We start from the raw sequence: 18,848 nt of genomic DNA, 5'->3' as shown, positions 1-18,848 counted from the left end.
GCGTGTTCTGAAATTGATGTCATCATGTTGGATAAATTGTAGTGACCATGTGCCTCTGCACCAGTGAGCATCCGGAGGTTCCTTAGTGAAGAGCAGTGTCTTCTGGATGTTATTTGGACTGGTACAATGGAAGTGAAGCAACATGACAGGAAGGGGTAACAATTCTTGTGCATGTTTTCGTCTGGTTTGAATCAGGACAACGCAGTGCCGTTAGTTGGATTATCGACCAATGAATACTGGTCTCAAAAGAAAGAAATCGTCTATAACCAATATATTGTCACGAATAAATGCATGTTATGTTTTTTTAGGTTATTGTTTCCTTCACCTTCAATTGCTTCAATAAAAAAAATACGGAACGTGGCCCTACACAATTATTTAACGTTATCATTTGTGTGAAAACGATGCCTTCTTCAAGTGCCGTCATCTCATCAACAAACTACTTCGTCATATACATCTGATGGGTTATCGGCTGACAGTTGTATTTTGGATTGATAAGAAGGCTACGCATGTATTCCTACACGTGGTGCTTGTGTAAAGAGGCCTAATTTAGAGGTATCAATAGGACAATTGATTCTCGTTTTAAGGTAGACACGTGGATAACATTTCTACATTTGACGCATCAGTGACAAAACATTTTATTCATACTTGGTCATAAAAGAATCTTATACAATAATTTTAAAAATAAAGCAAGTCATTATCCTTATCAGCTCATTATTTGTACAACTTGGCTTTACCAACAGGATATTGAAAGCTTGAACATCTACATCCGTGTACATGTTTTTTGAAACATACACAACTGACTTGTAATTGTAAACTTGTTCACGTTTATCGATTGACAATTCAATAACAGTAATACTATTCAGGTATGTATAATGGAAAGAGAAGTTTGACTGAGTTGGTACATTCACTCATGGATAGTATAACCTTAACGCAGTGTCAACAATGTATCACAGATTGCTTGGTTGCATATGTAGGTTAATATAGAAAAATCAATGTACTTTAATAAATAACAAGTAATATAGTGAGTGAGTGATTTGACTTTAATGCACCTTTCACAGTGGTTCGGTTATATCAAGACATGTCAGTGTGATTTGTGAGGAAAGTAGGAAGTGGTGTGGGACGCATGTCACTTACAAAAACACATTAACGACCACCCGACTATTTTGTTGGTATGCCAAAAGGAAGTAGGATAGTAATGTCATGCATGCTAGGCTGTATTAGTATAATAGAGAAACCAAGTCTATTGAACGATAGGATGTGCCGTGTGTCCTATAAGATGAGTCTATTGAACGATAGGATGTGACGTGTGTACAATAGGAGGAGTCTATTGAACGATAGGATGTGACGTGTGTACTAGAGGACGAGTCTATTGAACAATAGGATGTGACGTGTGTACTATAGGACGAGTCTATTGAACGATAGGATGTGACGTGTGTACTATAGGACGAGTCTATTGAACTATAGGATGTGACGTGTGTACTATAGGACGAGTCTATTGAACGATAGGATGTGACGTGTGTACTATAGGACAAGCCTATTGAACTATAGGATGTGACGTGTGTACTATAATACAAGCCTATTGAACTATAGGATGTGACGTGTGTACTATAGGACAAGTCTATTGAACGATAGGATGTGACGTGTGTACTAAAGGACGAGTCTATTGAACGATAGGATGTGACGTGTGTACTATAAGACAAGCCTATTGAACGAAAGGATGTGACGTGTGTACTATAGGACGAGTCTATTGAACGATAGGATGCTGCAGGAGGAGACGACAGTGTTAATAGATGGGACATTTCTACACACGCAGGAAAATGCCAGCTGACAATGTACTCCTACATAACCACCTGGACACTCTGTACATCCACTGCCTATACTGTGACATGGTAGGAGGCACCTACTGCCTTGGTTTCACACGCCAATACCAATCGCTGAAGAGCGGAACGGATTAGAACTCCTGGTTGAAAAACCGTGTGTAACACTCTGAGAGGCAATCACACGTCATGCTACCACAGCATGAGCAGTGCTGGCCTTTTATGCTTGGTCCAGCAGGAACAGATGTGTCAATGTATATAGTTACACACACGCTGGTTGACATTGTGATATATCTGGCAATGGCCATGACATAATGTAAACACCAGAATTAAACACTAGAACTGTTACATTGCACAGGATTATGGTATTAATGAATTTACCGTATGTACATATCAGTGCAAGCAATTTAGAACAGCTCTAATATTGTCATATTATATGGAGGCACGAGTGTCCCAGTCGCCTAAGGCGCCGCAATTCTCCGTGCAGAGTTGTGTCCCTTGGACACACCAGAAACCTGTGGGTTCGAATCCCGATTGTGTTTCTAGGTTTGTCAGCACCTTACCCGTGATCGTGGGTTTCACCGACGTGGTACACGACTAAGACCTGCATCACTTCGGGCTTTCCTCCCACGTTAATCTGACATGCTGTGACATAACTGGAATACAGTTAAAAGCTGCGTTAAACCCAACTCTCTCACTTATATTATATTTTATTTCTGAAAAAAATATAAAAAAATTCGTAATGTAATATGAAACACCAACCAACAGGGTAATAACGTAGCATGTACAAACTACGCAATGAACTCAATAGCGTCAGTGAAGTGGCCTTTTATCTGAGTACAGCTTCTCGTTATTTTTAAATGCAGACTTTCATAATCAAGGAGATCAGGAAAGACATACTGCATCTTGTTTTGAAAATAATGTTAGTGAAGGGGTAAGCATTTATGACTTTGAAGGTAGCGTGACAGGGAAGCAGTTTCGTTTTGTTGAATATGTAACTTGAATATTAATCAGTGTGTTGTACAACATCACTGACTCAATTGTGCTGTATGTGCCCTATATCTGCAAAGTGACATTGCGCCGTTGACACTGTGCCAAACGACTAAAGTGTGATTCCTACATAGCACTGACAAACTGGAAATGATTTGCTACTCTTTGTTTTAAGTCATTGGTTCACTTCTCAAAATATGCAATATGTCTACATGTTTCCACAAAATGAAAATCTCAATATGACGGATTGGTACATGCCAGTCTTTTGATATGAACTTGGAAACAGACTTATGCTATGAACACTGTGTTATAATGGCATGTACATTGAATTAATAGGAGCAAAAACATTTCCCTATGTAAATGTAGATATGGTTGCGAAAATGAAAATTTTGTGAAATGTATGTAAATTTCCACATCGGTTTCTGTAACTTTGAAAATGTATTCCGTTTATGGGAATACTTAAAACTGACTTTTTAGAGAAAATATACGCGTCCTCCTAAATTATGATAATTTATTGAAATTACGTTTCACTGGCTGTTGATATGGATAATAAATGCAATTTTAAGTATAATTTTGCATAATCACGTATACGTACACGGCGTATGGTATTACTTTCTACACTGACTACGTTTATACTACATGAGTTCAACCTTGAATTTATTTCAGCAAAGACTTACCATAAAATGATACAATACGTACTATGTTTATCCTGGATATGTTAACATATCACTCTGGTTGTAAACATCTGCAGTTGTGTCACTTACCAATCAAGGCCTGTATCACCAGCATATGTTTAGACATTACTATGTTTATCCTGGATGTGTTAACATATCACTCTGGTTGTAAACATCTGCAGTTGTGTCACTTACCAATCAAGGCCTGTATCACCAGCATGTGTTTAGACATCACTATGTTTATCCTGGATGTGTTAACATATCACTCTGGTTGTAAACATTTGCAGTTGTGTCACTTACCAATCAAGGCTTGTATCATCAGCATGTGTTTAGACATCACTATGAAATAGTGATAACTCCAGGTGTTCGCAATATGGTAAACGTGTTCTGTCCCAACTGTGGCAGCCTGCACAAACACATGGGATGGCGAGTTTGATACATTTAGTATTGAATGAAGGCGTGTGTAAAATAGTGTCCTATTGTATATTTATGGTATTGTAACACAAAACAAACCCTTTTTTAACATTGCCACATTGGCTATGTACTATTCTGTACTTATGTAAATCATGAAGGTACAGCTATGTATAACTCTTCATCAGGAGATAAACAGACTTGGTGGTATACTTACACTCAATTAACCTTTTTTTCACAGACTGTGCATTCAGGGTAAAACTTGGTCGCATGTATATTTTCCGGCTCAGAACTGAACTTGACAAAAAATACCCATATTAAAGATATGACGGCACAGCAGAAGATACGTAGCTTTGTTTCAGATGCATGTGTTCGTGAAATGTGTTCTCTGTATCATGCTATATCGTGTTTCTGCCGATTTTCTGCTCACTGTTACACAGTAATAATAGCAATAGTATTAATGAGACTGTGAAACAGGATTTGTCGATTTTGACCGAAACTGACACTGTAAAATGTCTTTATATGGACAACACAAATGTGGTGAGGTGAAATACGGGTTACGGTTGTGTTCAATGTTATTTCACTTGTATATCGTGTGTTTGGGTGTGCAGCTGCTTGTCCTACTCACAATGGCCTGACGGCTTGTAGTGTTAGCACACTAATGTATCATGCTGCAGTTGAACATTGACAACCAACTCCTGACAACAGGGATAAACAACGGAGACACACTCTACACACTGGTTGTACGCACGAGTTCGCTGATCCAAGGACATATTACGTATGTGCCCTTCTCCCTTGAGTCGCGTCACATAGCCTTATCAGAATTCTCCAACCGTGGATTAAAAAACCAGACTCGTCAAGATGATGATTCATGGTTAGTCAACAGGAAGTGTGTGCTTTGAACTTTGTAAAGTCAGCTGTCAGCATCCCCCTATCATTAACCTGACACGCTGTGACATAATGTGACTACAGTTGAAAATACTGCTCGCACACACCCACGGTTGATAACATTGTGGGATGTTTAAAGGGAAACAACTCTTTCTGTCATAGCCCCTTCACTGAGCTCATATCTGATTATCAGGAAATGATAAACACCATGCATCGTAATTCTATGTAACGTAGTAGAGTTACGATCATCTTAACGCCACGATCGCGGGGTTTACAGTGCTGGGATGTCTGTCTAATGATAAATAAGTACGATGTTTGACTGTGAGATGATACCATACAAGGACAAGGGTTGATGTTGGATGTGTGTCGGCTGTAACATGGAACACCACCAGACAACATAACTGATGTTGAATGTGTGTCGGCTGTAACATGGAACACTACCAGACTACATAACTGATGTTGAATGTGTGTCGGCTGTAATATGGAACACCACCAGACTACATAACTGATGTTGAATGTGTGTCGGCTGTAATATGGAACACCACCAGACTACATAACTGATGTTGAATGTGTGTCGGCTGTAATATGGAACACTACCAGACTACATAACTGATGTTGAATGTGTGTCGGCTGTAATATGGAACACCACCAGACAACATAACTGATGTTGAATGTGTGTCGGCTGTAATATGGAACACCACCAGACTACATACCTGATGTTGAATGTGTGTCGGCTGTAATATGGAACACCACCAGACTACATAACTGATGTTGAATGTGTGTCGGCTGTAATATGGAACACCACCAGACTACATACCTGATGTTGAATGTGTATCAGCTGTAATATGGAACACCTCCAGACAACATAACTGATGTTGGATGTGTGTCGGCTGTAATATGGAACACCACCAGACAACATAACTGATGTTGAATGTGTATCGGCTGTAATATGGAACACCACCAGACTACATACCTGATGTTGAATGTGTGTCGGCTGTAATATGGAACACCTCCAGACAACATAACTGATGTTGGATGTGTGTCGGCTGTAATATGGAACACCACCAGACAACATAACTGATGTTGAATGTGTATCGGCTGTAATATGGAACACCACCAGACTACATACCTGATGTTGAATGTGTGTCGGCTGTAATATGGAACACCACCAGACTACATAACTGATGTTGAATGTGTGTCGGCTGTAATATGGAACACTACCAGACTACATAACTGATGTTGAATGTGTGTCGGCTGTAATATGGAACACCACCAGACAACATAACTGATGTTGAATGTGTGTCGGCTGTAATATGGAACACCACCAGACTACATACCTGATGTTGAATGTGTGTCGGCTGTAATATGGAACACCACCAGACTACATAACTGATGTTGAATGTGTGTCGGCTGTAATATGGAACACCACCAGACTACATACCTGATGTTGAATGTGTATCAGCTGTAATATGGAACACCTCCAGACAACATAACTGATGTTGGATGTGTGTCGGCTGTAATATGGAACACCACCAGACTACATACCTGATGTTGAATGTGTGTCGGCTGTAATATGGAACACCTCCAGACTACATAACTGATGTTGGATGTGTGTCGGCTGTAATATGGAACACCACCAGACTACATACCTGATGTTGGATGTGTATCGGCTGTAATATGGAACACCACCAGACTACATAACTGATGTTGAATGTGTGTCGGCTGTAATATGGAACACCACCAGACAACATAACTGATGTTGGATGTGTGTCGGCTGTAATATGGAACACCTCCAGACAACATAACTGATGTTGAATGTGTGTCAGCTGTAACATGAAACACCACCAGACAACATAACTGATGTTGAATGTGTGTCGGCTGTAATATGGAACACCACCAGACAACATAACTGACTGACCACGACTGTGTACACCCCGAATCTTGAATGTATACACACTGGTCGGTCACCTCATGAGACTACGACTGTGTACACCCCACATCTTGAATGTATATACATTGATCGTTCACCTCATGAGACCACGACTGTGTACACCCCACATCTTGAATGTATACACATTGGTCGGTCACCTCATGAGACTACGACTGTGTACACCCCACATCTTGAATGTATACACATTGATCGTTCACCTCATGAGACCACGACTGTGTACACCCCACATCTTGAATGTATACACATTGATCGTTCACCTCATGAGACCACGACTGTCTATACCCCAGATCTTGAATGTATACACATTGGTCGTTCACCTCATGAGACCACGACTGTCTACACTCCACATCGTGAATGTATACTCACTGGTCGTTCACCTCATGAGACCACGACTGTGTACACCCCAGATCTTGAATGTATACACATTGGTCGGTCACCTCATGAGACCACGACTGTTTACACCCCACATCTTGAATGTATACACATTGATAGTTCACCTCACGAGACCACGACTGTGTACACCCCACATCATGAATGTATACACATTGGTCGGTCACCTCATGAGACCACGACTGTGTACACAACACATCTTGAATGTATACACATTGATCGTTCACCTCATGAGACCACGACTGTGTACACCCCACATCTTGAATGTATACACATTGATCGTTCACCTCATGAGACCACGACTGTCTATACCCCAGATCTTGAATGTATACACATTGGTCGTTCACCTCATGAGACCACGACTGTCTACACTCCACATCTTGAATGTATACTCACTGGTCGTTCACCTCATGAGACCACGACTGTGTACACCCAAGATCTTGAATGTATACACATTGGTCGGTCACCTCATGAGACCACGACTGTTTACACCACACATCTTGAATGTATACACATTGATCGTTCACCTCATGAGACCACGACTGTGTACACCCCACATCATGAATGTATACACATTGGTCGTTCACCTCATGAGACTATGACTGTGTACACCCCACATCTTGAATGGATACACATTGATCGGTCACCTCATGAGACCACGACTGTCTATACCCCAGATCTTGAATGTATACACATTGGTCGTTCACCTCATGAGACCACGACTGTCTACACTCCACATCTTGAATGTATACTCACTGGTCGTTCACCTCATGAGACCACGACTGTGTACACCCCAGATCTTGAATGTATACACATTGGTCGGTCACCTCATGAGACCACGACTGTTTACACCCCACATCTTGAATGTATACACATTGATCGTTCACCTCATGAGACCACGACTGTGTACACCCCACATCATGAATGTATACACATTGGTCGTTCACCTCATGAGACCACGACTGTGTACACCACACATCTTGAATGTATACACATTGGTCGTTCACCTCATGAGACCACGACTGTGTACACCCCACATCTTGAATGTATACACATTGATCGTTCACCTCATGAGACCACGACTGTCTATACCCCAGATCTTGAATGTATACACATTGGTCGTTCACCTCATGAGACCACGACTGTCTACACTCCACATCTTGAATGTATACTCACTGGTCGTTCACCTCATGAGACCACGACTGTGTACACCCCAGATCTTGAATGTATACACATTGGTCGGTCACCTCATGAGACCACGACTGTTTACACCCCACATCTTGAATGTATACACATTGATCGTTCACCTCATGAGACCACGACTGTGTACACCCCACATCATGAATGTATACACATTGGTCGTTCACCTCATGAGACTATGACTGTGTACACCCCACATCTTGAATGGATACACATTGATCGGTCACCTCATGAGTACCACGACTGTCTATACCCCAGATCTTGAATGTATACACATTGGTCGTTCACCTCATGAGACCACGACTGTCTACACTCCACATCTTGAATGTATACACACTGATCGTTCACCTCATGAGACCACGACTGTGTACACGCCAGATCTTGAATGTATACACATTGGTCGGTCACCTCATGAGACCACGACTGTGTACACCCCAGATCTTGAATGTATACACATTGATCGTTCCCCTCATGAGACCACGACTGTGTACACCCCACATCTTGAATGTATACACATTGATCGTTCACCTCATGAGACCACGACTGTGTACACCCCACCTCATGAATGTATACACATTGATCGTTCACCTCATGAGACCACGACTGTGTACACCCCAGATCTTGAATGTATACACATTGATCGTTCCCCTCATGAGACCACGACCGTGTACACCCCAGATCTTGAATGTATACACATTGGTCGTTCACCTCATGAGACCACGACTGTGTACACCCCAGATCTTGAATGTATACACATTGGTCGGTCACCTCATGAGACCACGACTGTTTACACCCCACATCTTGAATGTATACACATTGATCGTTCACCTCATGAGACCACGACTGTGTACACCCCACATCATGAATGTATACACATTGGTCGTTCACCTCATGAGACTATGACTGTGTACACCCCACATCTTGAATGGATACACATTGATCGGTCACCTCATGAGACCACGACTGTCTATACCCCAGATCTTGAATGTATACACATTGGTCGTTCACCTCATGAGACCACGACTGTCTACACTCCACATCTTGAATGTATACTCACTGGTCGTTCACCTCATGAGACCACGACTGTGTACACCCCAGATCTTGAATGTATACACATTGGTCGGTCACCTCATGAGACCACGACTGTTTACACCCCACATCTTGAATGTATACACATTGATCGTTCACCTCATGAGACCACGACTGTGTACACCCCACATCATGAATGTATACACATTGGTCGTTTACCTCATGAGACTATGACTGTGTACACCCCACATCTTGAATGGATACACATTGATCGGTCACCTCATGAGACCACGACTGTCTATACCCCAGATCTTGAATGTATACACATTGGTCGTTCACCTCATGAGACCACGACTGTCTACACTCCACATCTTGAATGTATACTCACTGGTCGTTCACCTCATGAGACCACGACTGTGTACACGCCAGATCTTGAATGTATACACATTGGTCGGTCACCTCATGAGACCACGACTGTTTACACCCCACATCTTGAATGTATACACATTGATCGTTCACCTCATGAGACCACGACTGTGTACACCCCACATCATGAATGTATACACATTGGTCGGTCACCTCATGAGACCACGACTGTGTACACCACACATCTTGAATGTATACACATTGGTCGTTCACCTCATGAGACCACGACTGTGTACACCCCACATCTTGAATGTATACACATTGATCGTTCACCTCATGAGACCACGACTGTCTATACCCCAGATCTTGAATGTATACACATTGGTCGTTCCCATCATGAGACCACGACTGTGCACACCCCAGATCTTGAATGTATACACATTGATCATTCCCCTCATGAGACCACGACTGTGTACACCCCAGATCTTGAATGTATACACATGGATCGTTCACCTCATGAGACCACGACTGTGTACACCACACATCTTGAATGTATACACATTGATCGTTCACCTCATGAGACCACGACTGTGTACACCCCAGATCTTGAATGTATACACATTGATCGTTCACCTCATGAGACCACGACTGTGTACACCCCACATCTTGAATGTATACACATTGTTCGGTCACCTCATGAGACCACGACTGTGTACACCCCACATCTTGAATGTATACACATTGATCGTTCCCCTCATGAGACCACGACTGTGCACACCCCAGATCTTGAATGTATACACATTGGTCGGTCACCTCATGGGACCACGACTGTGTACACCCCACATCTTGAAAGTATACACATTGATCGTTCACCTCATGAGACCACGACTGTGTACACCAAACATCTTGAATGTACACACATTGGTCGTTCACCTCATGAGACCACGACTGTGTACACCCCAGATCTTGAATGTATACACATTGATCGTTCACCTCATGAGACCACGACTGTGTACACCACACATCTTGAATGTATACACATTGATCGTTCACCTCATGAGACCACGACTGTCTACACCCCAAATCTTGAATGTATACACATTGATCGGTCACCTCATGAGACCACGACAGTGTACACCCCACATCTTGAATGTATACACATTGATCGGCTGTCACGGCAGACAACACAACTACAGAACTGATGTACACGGATTGGTTATCAAAAGAGATCGCGTCTGACTTCATGACACATGACAAATGCACGAGTCAGCCAATGCAAGGACATATTGTACATGTGCCCTTCTCCCAAAAGCTCTATAAGAACTCTTCAATGATTGCTTCGAAAACCAGATTCGGTGTGTTCTGCCTTCCATCAGTTATCTGACCGGCTGTGATATAACATCACTATTGTTGAACACAGAGTCAATAAAAAAAGCGACAAAACCCGTTTCATATTCAAAAGGAATATCTGCTAAAAGCAGCGTCGATTGTACGTCATGAATCACTATCAAATCGTAATGTTAGGTGAGGTGAGTTGAAGACAGTGCTCATACACATACACACCTATCTGTTAGTGTTGTGATATGTCTCTGAAGGGAGGCAACTCGTCATGACTATCTCAGCTGACAGTTTATATTCAGGAAACGATAGACACTATGCGAATGGGTAGATGTCACAGTCTGTGTCACCTTGACATAACCAAAACGAGATGTGCAGCCGTGCGATGAACACTGGTGATATTCAAGTAGACCATGAAAAGAAATGTGAACTGATCTAGTTTCACTCAAAGGGACAAACTATGCGAGAGGGTCGTCATCGTCGCGTGACTAAAGTGAATGTAGAGAGGCAACAAAGAACCTGCTAAAACAACCCCATTCGTCACACGTCAAGATGCTTATAGAAACATTTTTTAACTGGTTTAATACATGTAGAAAAAGTGGCTATTCCTGGGGAAACCATGACTCAACGCGTGACAGTGTTCCAAGACTTCAAAGTAATTAACTTTGTACAGTTGCAGCCCATCTTACCACATGTCCCCGACTTCATAAGGTTGAATACTGATCGCTAGTTTCACTTCTCATCACTAGTTTAACATGTAATGCCTCATGTCCTGGCAATAGTCAACATGTTTCCTCAAAGTCGTATTGTCATTGTCCAAGGATAATTACTTGTATAACCAACGACTGTATTATCATGTTGTCATGACGACCTCAGTACATCGCCCTTGTTAGGTCTTTGAAAGACATTTAGAAGTGATACACATCAGGAAGAAAGTGTATGTATGTCAACTTCTTTATTAAGATGAACACAACGTTTCAGAGTGAATGCTTACTCCTTCATGAGGTGAATGAATGCCATGAGGCAGAGAGCATGTATGTACATGTAAGGACAACAAAACTAATAAGATAACAAAAGGTGGAAAATAACAGAGGTAAGAAACGAACAAGGGAAGCCAACAGATGATTGGCGCTGATCGGTGATTAGCAATATACAATGAAAGCCAACACTTTACAGCAATTAGCGCTGATAGTGTTGAAGCCAGTACTTAACAAAATTAGGTTGGGTCATGGTTGTTGGTTCACCATGTGTTCACTGGTCGCATTAGTTACGTTGATTCAACGGCGAGTGCGTGCTGGTAAGAGAAGATAATCACAACCATAACATACATAAGCCCATTGAAACAGACAAGTAAGCTTGATATTACTGTGGAAGCATCTGGTGTCGACACTGTAGTACTGCTACAACCACACAATGTGGCATAGCATGAGCAGATAGTCACAGTTGCACCTCTAATTATGTAACCTCAGATTATGTCTAGCATCATTACATCCAACCTTTGTGTAATATCGTGCAAATACATCAACGCAGTTATATTTTGTTTAACCTCATGGATGTTCATAACTTAATATACACCTTATGTCTAAACTCGTGTATCTACTTTAATAAAGCCAATATTTGTCTAACATTGTGCATCTTCGCACACAGTACAACACACAGTACAACACAATAGAATAACATCAATTAGTTGTTTTACATTCAACGGCGCATTGGCACTAGCACTTGGAGGGTTATTGGATTAAAATTAACAATTTCTGAGAAGAGAACCAAGGTTCTATGATTTAATTGCCATTAAGATATTGTTAATATTCAAATACGTACTTAGCGTTTCCCTAAGATATTGATATTGACAGATTGTTGTATGGAAAAAAAAAGCTACAAGAACATATTTTATAATCCTTCAAAAGCTGTCCTTAAAGCAGAGTCAATAGCACAACACTGATTTACAAAAATCTAGAAGCGTCCTTCATTACCAAAGAGCGAACAAATTCCTTGAATATATAACACTGATCAAACAGCTGTTGTGCAATCACTGTATGACGCCCTTTGGCATCTCCATAGCTTAAGTTGACCTTGTTGTCTAAATTTCGAAACATAAATAACCACAAACACAAGAGGACCTGGGAAACTGCTAGACTCTGGGCCGTTGTGACACAGGATGAGTATTAGCCAATTGCATCACTATTTGAATGTCACAATAACCGTTCTCCTCCCGGGCTTCATATCACGTGACTGCCGCTGTACCCTTCTTCATGTGCAGGTGTTATAAAAAGGGACAGGTGTGATGTCCAGAAGATACACAGTCAGCTGTGTGTATCTAACTACTTGAGGGAGTTGTCTGTAAACTGCGTGTCACTGTACAACAACTATATAAGACGTCTTTCGACGACAGGTAATCACTGTTTCTCTAACCGTAATGGTCCTATCATTGTGTGTCACACTCATCGTGATTGCAATAACCTCTGCTCTTATGCCACTAGGATTGAATGAGTTAAGGTTTATAGTCACATCAACACATGTAATGTGTCTGATTTCGTGTCACTGTACAACATCAAACATGGGACGTTGTCTTGGCAGGCTATATGTCTGATTGCGTGTCACTGTACAACAGCTACATAGGACGTTGTGTGGACAGGCTAGATGTCTGATTGCGTGTCACTGTACAACAATTATATTAGACGTTGTGTAGACAGGCTATCTGTCAGTTTGCGTGTCACTGTACAACAGCTACATGGGACGTTGTGTAGACAGGTTATCTGTCTGATTGCGTGTCACAGTACAACAACTACATGGGACGTTGTGTAGACAGGCTATATGTCTGATTGCGTGTCACTGTACAACAACTATATAAGACGTTGTGTAGACAGGCTAGATGTCTGATTGCGTGTCACTATACAACAACTATATTAGACGTTGTGTAGACAGGCTATCTGTCAGTTTGCGTGTCACTGTACAACAGCTACATGGGACGTTGTGTAGACAGGCTATATGTCTGATTGCGTGTCACTGTACAACAACTATATAAGACGTTGTGTAGACAGGCTATATGTCTGATTGCGTGTCACTGTACAACAAGTACATGGGAAGGAGTGTGGACAGGCTATATGTCTGATTGCGTGTCACTGTACAACAACTACATGAGACGTTGTGTTCACAGGCTATACGTCTGATTGCGTGTCACTCTACAACAACTACATGAGACGTTGTGTACACAGGCTATATGTCTGATTGCGTGTCACTGTACAAAAACTACATGAGACGTTGTGTAGACAGGCTATATGTCTGATTGCGTGTCACTGTACAAAAACTACATGAGACGTTGTGTAGACAGGCTATATGTCTGATTGCGTGTCACTGTACAAAAACTACATTAGACGTTGTGTTCACAGGCTATATGTCTGATTGCGTATTACTGTACAATAACTACATGGGACATTGTGTAGACAGGCTATATGTCTGATTGCTTGTCACTGACATCAACTACATGGGACGTTGTGTGGACGGGCTATGTGTCTATATAACTTTGAACGCTCACTCACTCACTCACTCGAATTTGATTATGGAAGAGGTCGAAAATGGATTCAGAGCACCCTTGTACACTCAGGCATATGTGAAATCATTTAGATATATAATTTGCTGAAGTCATGTGCATCACATTCGAGATTTCTTCCCACGCCCTGATGGTGGTTTCATGTATATAAACGACAATCTAAAGGCAAGACAGATGTATTGTATTGGAGAAGCGGTATGCACTACGAAACATTGAAACGGAACCTCAAGAACTGTCAGCGACATACCAACGCAACAAGGAGCAATCCATGCATGTCAGTTTATGAGCAGTGTTACCTATTCACCACGACTGCTGTTATTGTACCTGTATGGGTGTACGGGCCTTACCTCGTGAAATGCATCAACTCACTGGAACACTTTAATTAAGAACTTGAAAAGATTTGCAAAATATCTGTCGACGCCCAGTTGGCGGTAGACATGCTTTGCTAGTCCTACAGTCATGGATTTACAAAATCGGAGCTGCAGTTTCTCGAGAATCAATGAGTGAATCAGAGTTGTTCAGGAGGATTGATTCTATAGCCCAGATTTCACTATTATATAGGATTACTGGTCCGAATAATGTTTTGAAAAATGTGCAAGTAAGAGTTGTAGGTATATCTGGGTTAAGAATGGACCGGATACTGGAGCTCGTGGTAGGCCTTAGGACCTTTTTTTCAGGAGAGATTTAGCACTATTTTTAAGTTTACAATTTGTTTCAAATATAATTCCTAAGTGATTATATCTATCTGTAACTAGTAATTTTGTATCACCCACATTTTTGGTCACCATTTATCTTCAAGTTATTCATTGCTCAAAATACAATTAGACCATCAAGTAACACTTGTAGTATGTTTTTGAATCAGCAATAGTACTGAGTCATCGGGAAACAACAAATGACTAATGTTTAAACCATTAATAGAGGTTATCACGCGAGTGTGTTTGGGGATGGTCAATATCCTGCATTAGGAATAAACATTGTATTTAGCGAGCCTTGGCGAGCTAAATACATAGTGTTTATTCCTACAAGCACAGATATGGCTACTAATCCCACTTGGCTAGGCCTCGTGCCCTCGCCAAATTGATTCGAAACTTATATCTCCAAAGTTGCCAAACTTATAAAATGCCTTAGCTATGTCACAGTTAAACACAGATTTTCAGTATATTAGACTGTTCTTTTGATAATGATAGCAATTATCCCTGTAGTTTATCCAGATTCCCGATGGTTAATTCTGACTCGATCGCCGAATGACAAGTGCGACGCCATGTTTGTTTATAAACAGTGAAAGTAGTCCCTACTTGACCTTTGATATTTGCATCTCTATCCGCATATGACCCCAACGGATATCGTTTTTATCCGTTGGCTTTATCCTGCCGAGAAACCTACCCATTGTATGATAAAGTTGTATATTATAACTTTCAGATTTGATATCAAGTGGAAGATCATTGAGGAATATATCTAATACTTGTCTTACCCCGATGTTGGAGTTCAAGGATTGTGAAATGTCCTTGTCAGTTTTCACTTCATAATAGATATAGTGATGATATTATTTTAAATACATTATATCAAATTTTATTTGATAATATCTTTGTTAGGAGTAGTGATCTGTCAACTGAGTCAAAGGCCTGTGAAAGTTCTACTAAGAAACTTATATTTTTTTTTATTTTTTCCTTTTTGCAGAATATATTAATGTTTAATGAACAAATACATTATCGGATGTTCAGTATCCCCTTCTAAATCCAGACTGACCGTGGTCTTGTAATAGTGGTTTTTTTTATGTGTTCCATGTGTTCCATTTTTCTTTCATTTGAGAAGTTTACCCAAGCAGTTGCTAAGTGCGAAACGCTTGTGGTTGTTTGGGTCAGTCGTATCATCCTTCTCATGTAAGAATCCATTTGAATAGAGCTAGCTGAAGCTTACTAGACTTGCTTTGTTTTAGTGTTGTGGATATTCCTGAAGTGGTTTGTTATAGCATCTCAGGAACAGGATAAATAAATTCTAATAGTATTTAATAGTTTCTCGAATTGGTTACTGTTTTGATAAATGAGGTTTACAATTGTTCCAGCTGAGTTCATTTATATTCATGTTGTTTTCTTCTCAGTAACTTTTGTATTTTGTTCTTCTTAAAAACAATACTGCTATTATTAAATGATATATTTTTTTCGAATTGAAATTATGACGTTTCCCCTCCATATTACGTTTTGCCTCTAAACATTCAACATCCTACCATTGTTCTTTTTGGTACACTTGATTTATTTTGGTAAGGCTTTGTAATACTTTGTTGACGGTTTGTAAAATATCAGAGAATGCAACGAGTGTTTCACAGTCCACATTCAGGGCAGGAGGTTAACAAAAAAATGTTATTTGAATATTTAAGCTGGAAGAAGCATATTCAACATATATGTGTCCGTCTTCTACCCTTGTATTAGGTAAGGGTTACATTTGTGGCCTTATACAAATATGCCAATTATATGAAAACATAAATTTAACGCACAGAATTAGGATATAAACACAGTATGTTTATCTCCATTCTACCATGACTAAATGAAACACGAACTCTTTGGTGTTAGCAAATATACTGAGTGAAAAGGCATTGGTTGAGTCCAGTGTTTTGAGTGAGTTATCGATCTGAATTACGGAATCACCGAAATAAATATGGCGCTGTATATACTCAAACAGTTTGTTTACACCATAATACTTCACTCGAACATGTGACAGACATTGAAAGCATATAAGCACGGCACCTTGGGAAGCTAACATGAGGTGGGCATCCGTAAAGAAAACAAAGCAAGCTTTGCAAGGCTTTGGCTCTACATCGCGCGACACCATTATGACGTCTTACCGCTCATTGTGACGTAAAAGATATTACGTCACAGTAGTATAAAGAAAAGTGCCAACATTCAAAGCTCTCTGTTGTCTCCAAAACGTAAATACATTCCCTTTGTACATTTCCATCGTGTTTTCTGCACGAAATGTATTGCAATCCATCCTTTGATTATTGTAGTAACTGCATCTGTGCATTTTGTAACCTGTAATGGTAGATATGATTATTTAAATATGCCTACCAAAAATGACTGAACATAGTACTATTCTATGAACATTAGCTTCTGCGGTGATGCGGCCGTGAATCCAGCTGTTTCAATCAGAGGGGGTTTATTGTGATTCAATAGCCTCTGATTGACCAATCAGAATCGAGCAAATTCCAAATCCATTATAGAATAGAGCATATACATATTATGCTTGTACTGTAAATAGATATTTTTACTTTTCATATGCGTCATTCAAACTGTGAATATATCCTATAACTACCATTTTTTCCTCTCCTCACTTCCTTTTAAAAGAGCAAACACAACTCTTTGAGCCTCTTGCTCTGTGCTGACCATCAGCATAACTAAAAACCATGTGTACTAATGACAGGCACTGGTGGTCTGCATGGTCCAGGTATGCAGTGGTGGTGATATGGCAGGAGGTATCATATTACCTGATGTTTATGATATCGCTACCTTTACCCAGAAGTAAATACTTGATTATTCACAAGCGGCTACATTAGTGAGTTGCATGCATCTATGGTTACCTACGCACACGCACAGATTATACTCATTTGTTTGTACTATGTTTTCGTATTGTAGTTTATTTAATTCATAATAAGAAACAAAATAGTAATAGTAAAGCTGTGTTGTTCATACACTTATGAACTTCAGTTACGCGGACATGTGACATACCTACATTGTATAACTTGACATTTAAACATATTTACTGTTATAACAAAAGAAAACACAACCCATTGTCCGGTAGAGATGACTGTGCATAGCGGCGGGATATTTTAGCGCAATAAACTTGGTAACATGGGTTCGTTTGACATCTTTGCACGTGTCGGAATTCCATAAACAGGTTTCATATCCTAAAACTGACTTATCAGCAAATCTCGCTGCACTGCGCGATTGATACAAGAGCATGGCCTGCCAGAGATAAGAACCTAATGCTCCCTCACGGAAGCCTTGGACATCACGTGCGTTAGGGGACCAGCACCATCTCATTGCCTGTTAAACAGGGCGGATAAAAAAACATCGTTTTTCCGTATATTTTCCGCTTGAAAAACTCTTGACACTTTCTGGACGCTCACCAATTAATTAATTTTAATGTATTGTTAGTCGTTGTTCCTCCCAATGACCATATAAGGAGCAAAATGACATTTTCGTGTTTGCAGTGAAAGACCGATTAGAGTAAGAACATGTGTTAAGAGTAGT

At 40.5% G+C, this 18,848-nt stretch overlaps 1 protein-coding gene across 1 annotated transcript in view; it reads left to right on the top strand.

The window, feature by feature from the left end:
* The first annotated feature begins 13,305 nt into the window (after positions 1–13,305).
* Positions 13,306–18,848, top strand: part of LOC139460953 (serine/threonine-protein phosphatase 6 regulatory ankyrin repeat subunit B-like) — a 32,031-nt gene continuing 26,488 nt past the window's right edge. The window contains exon 1 of the mRNA XM_071242428.1: positions 13,306–13,446. The gene's annotated coding sequence lies outside the window, so the exon portion shown is untranslated. The remainder of the gene's footprint in view (positions 13,447–18,848) is intronic.

Source organism: Haliotis cracherodii, unplaced genomic scaffold (assembly GCF_022045235.1).
Source record: "Haliotis cracherodii isolate W230 unplaced genomic scaffold, xgHalCrac1.p SCAF_14, whole genome shotgun sequence".
NCBI lineage: Eukaryota > Metazoa > Mollusca > Gastropoda > Lepetellida > Haliotidae > Haliotis > Haliotis cracherodii.
This window is presented reverse-complemented; position numbering and strand designations above follow the sequence as displayed.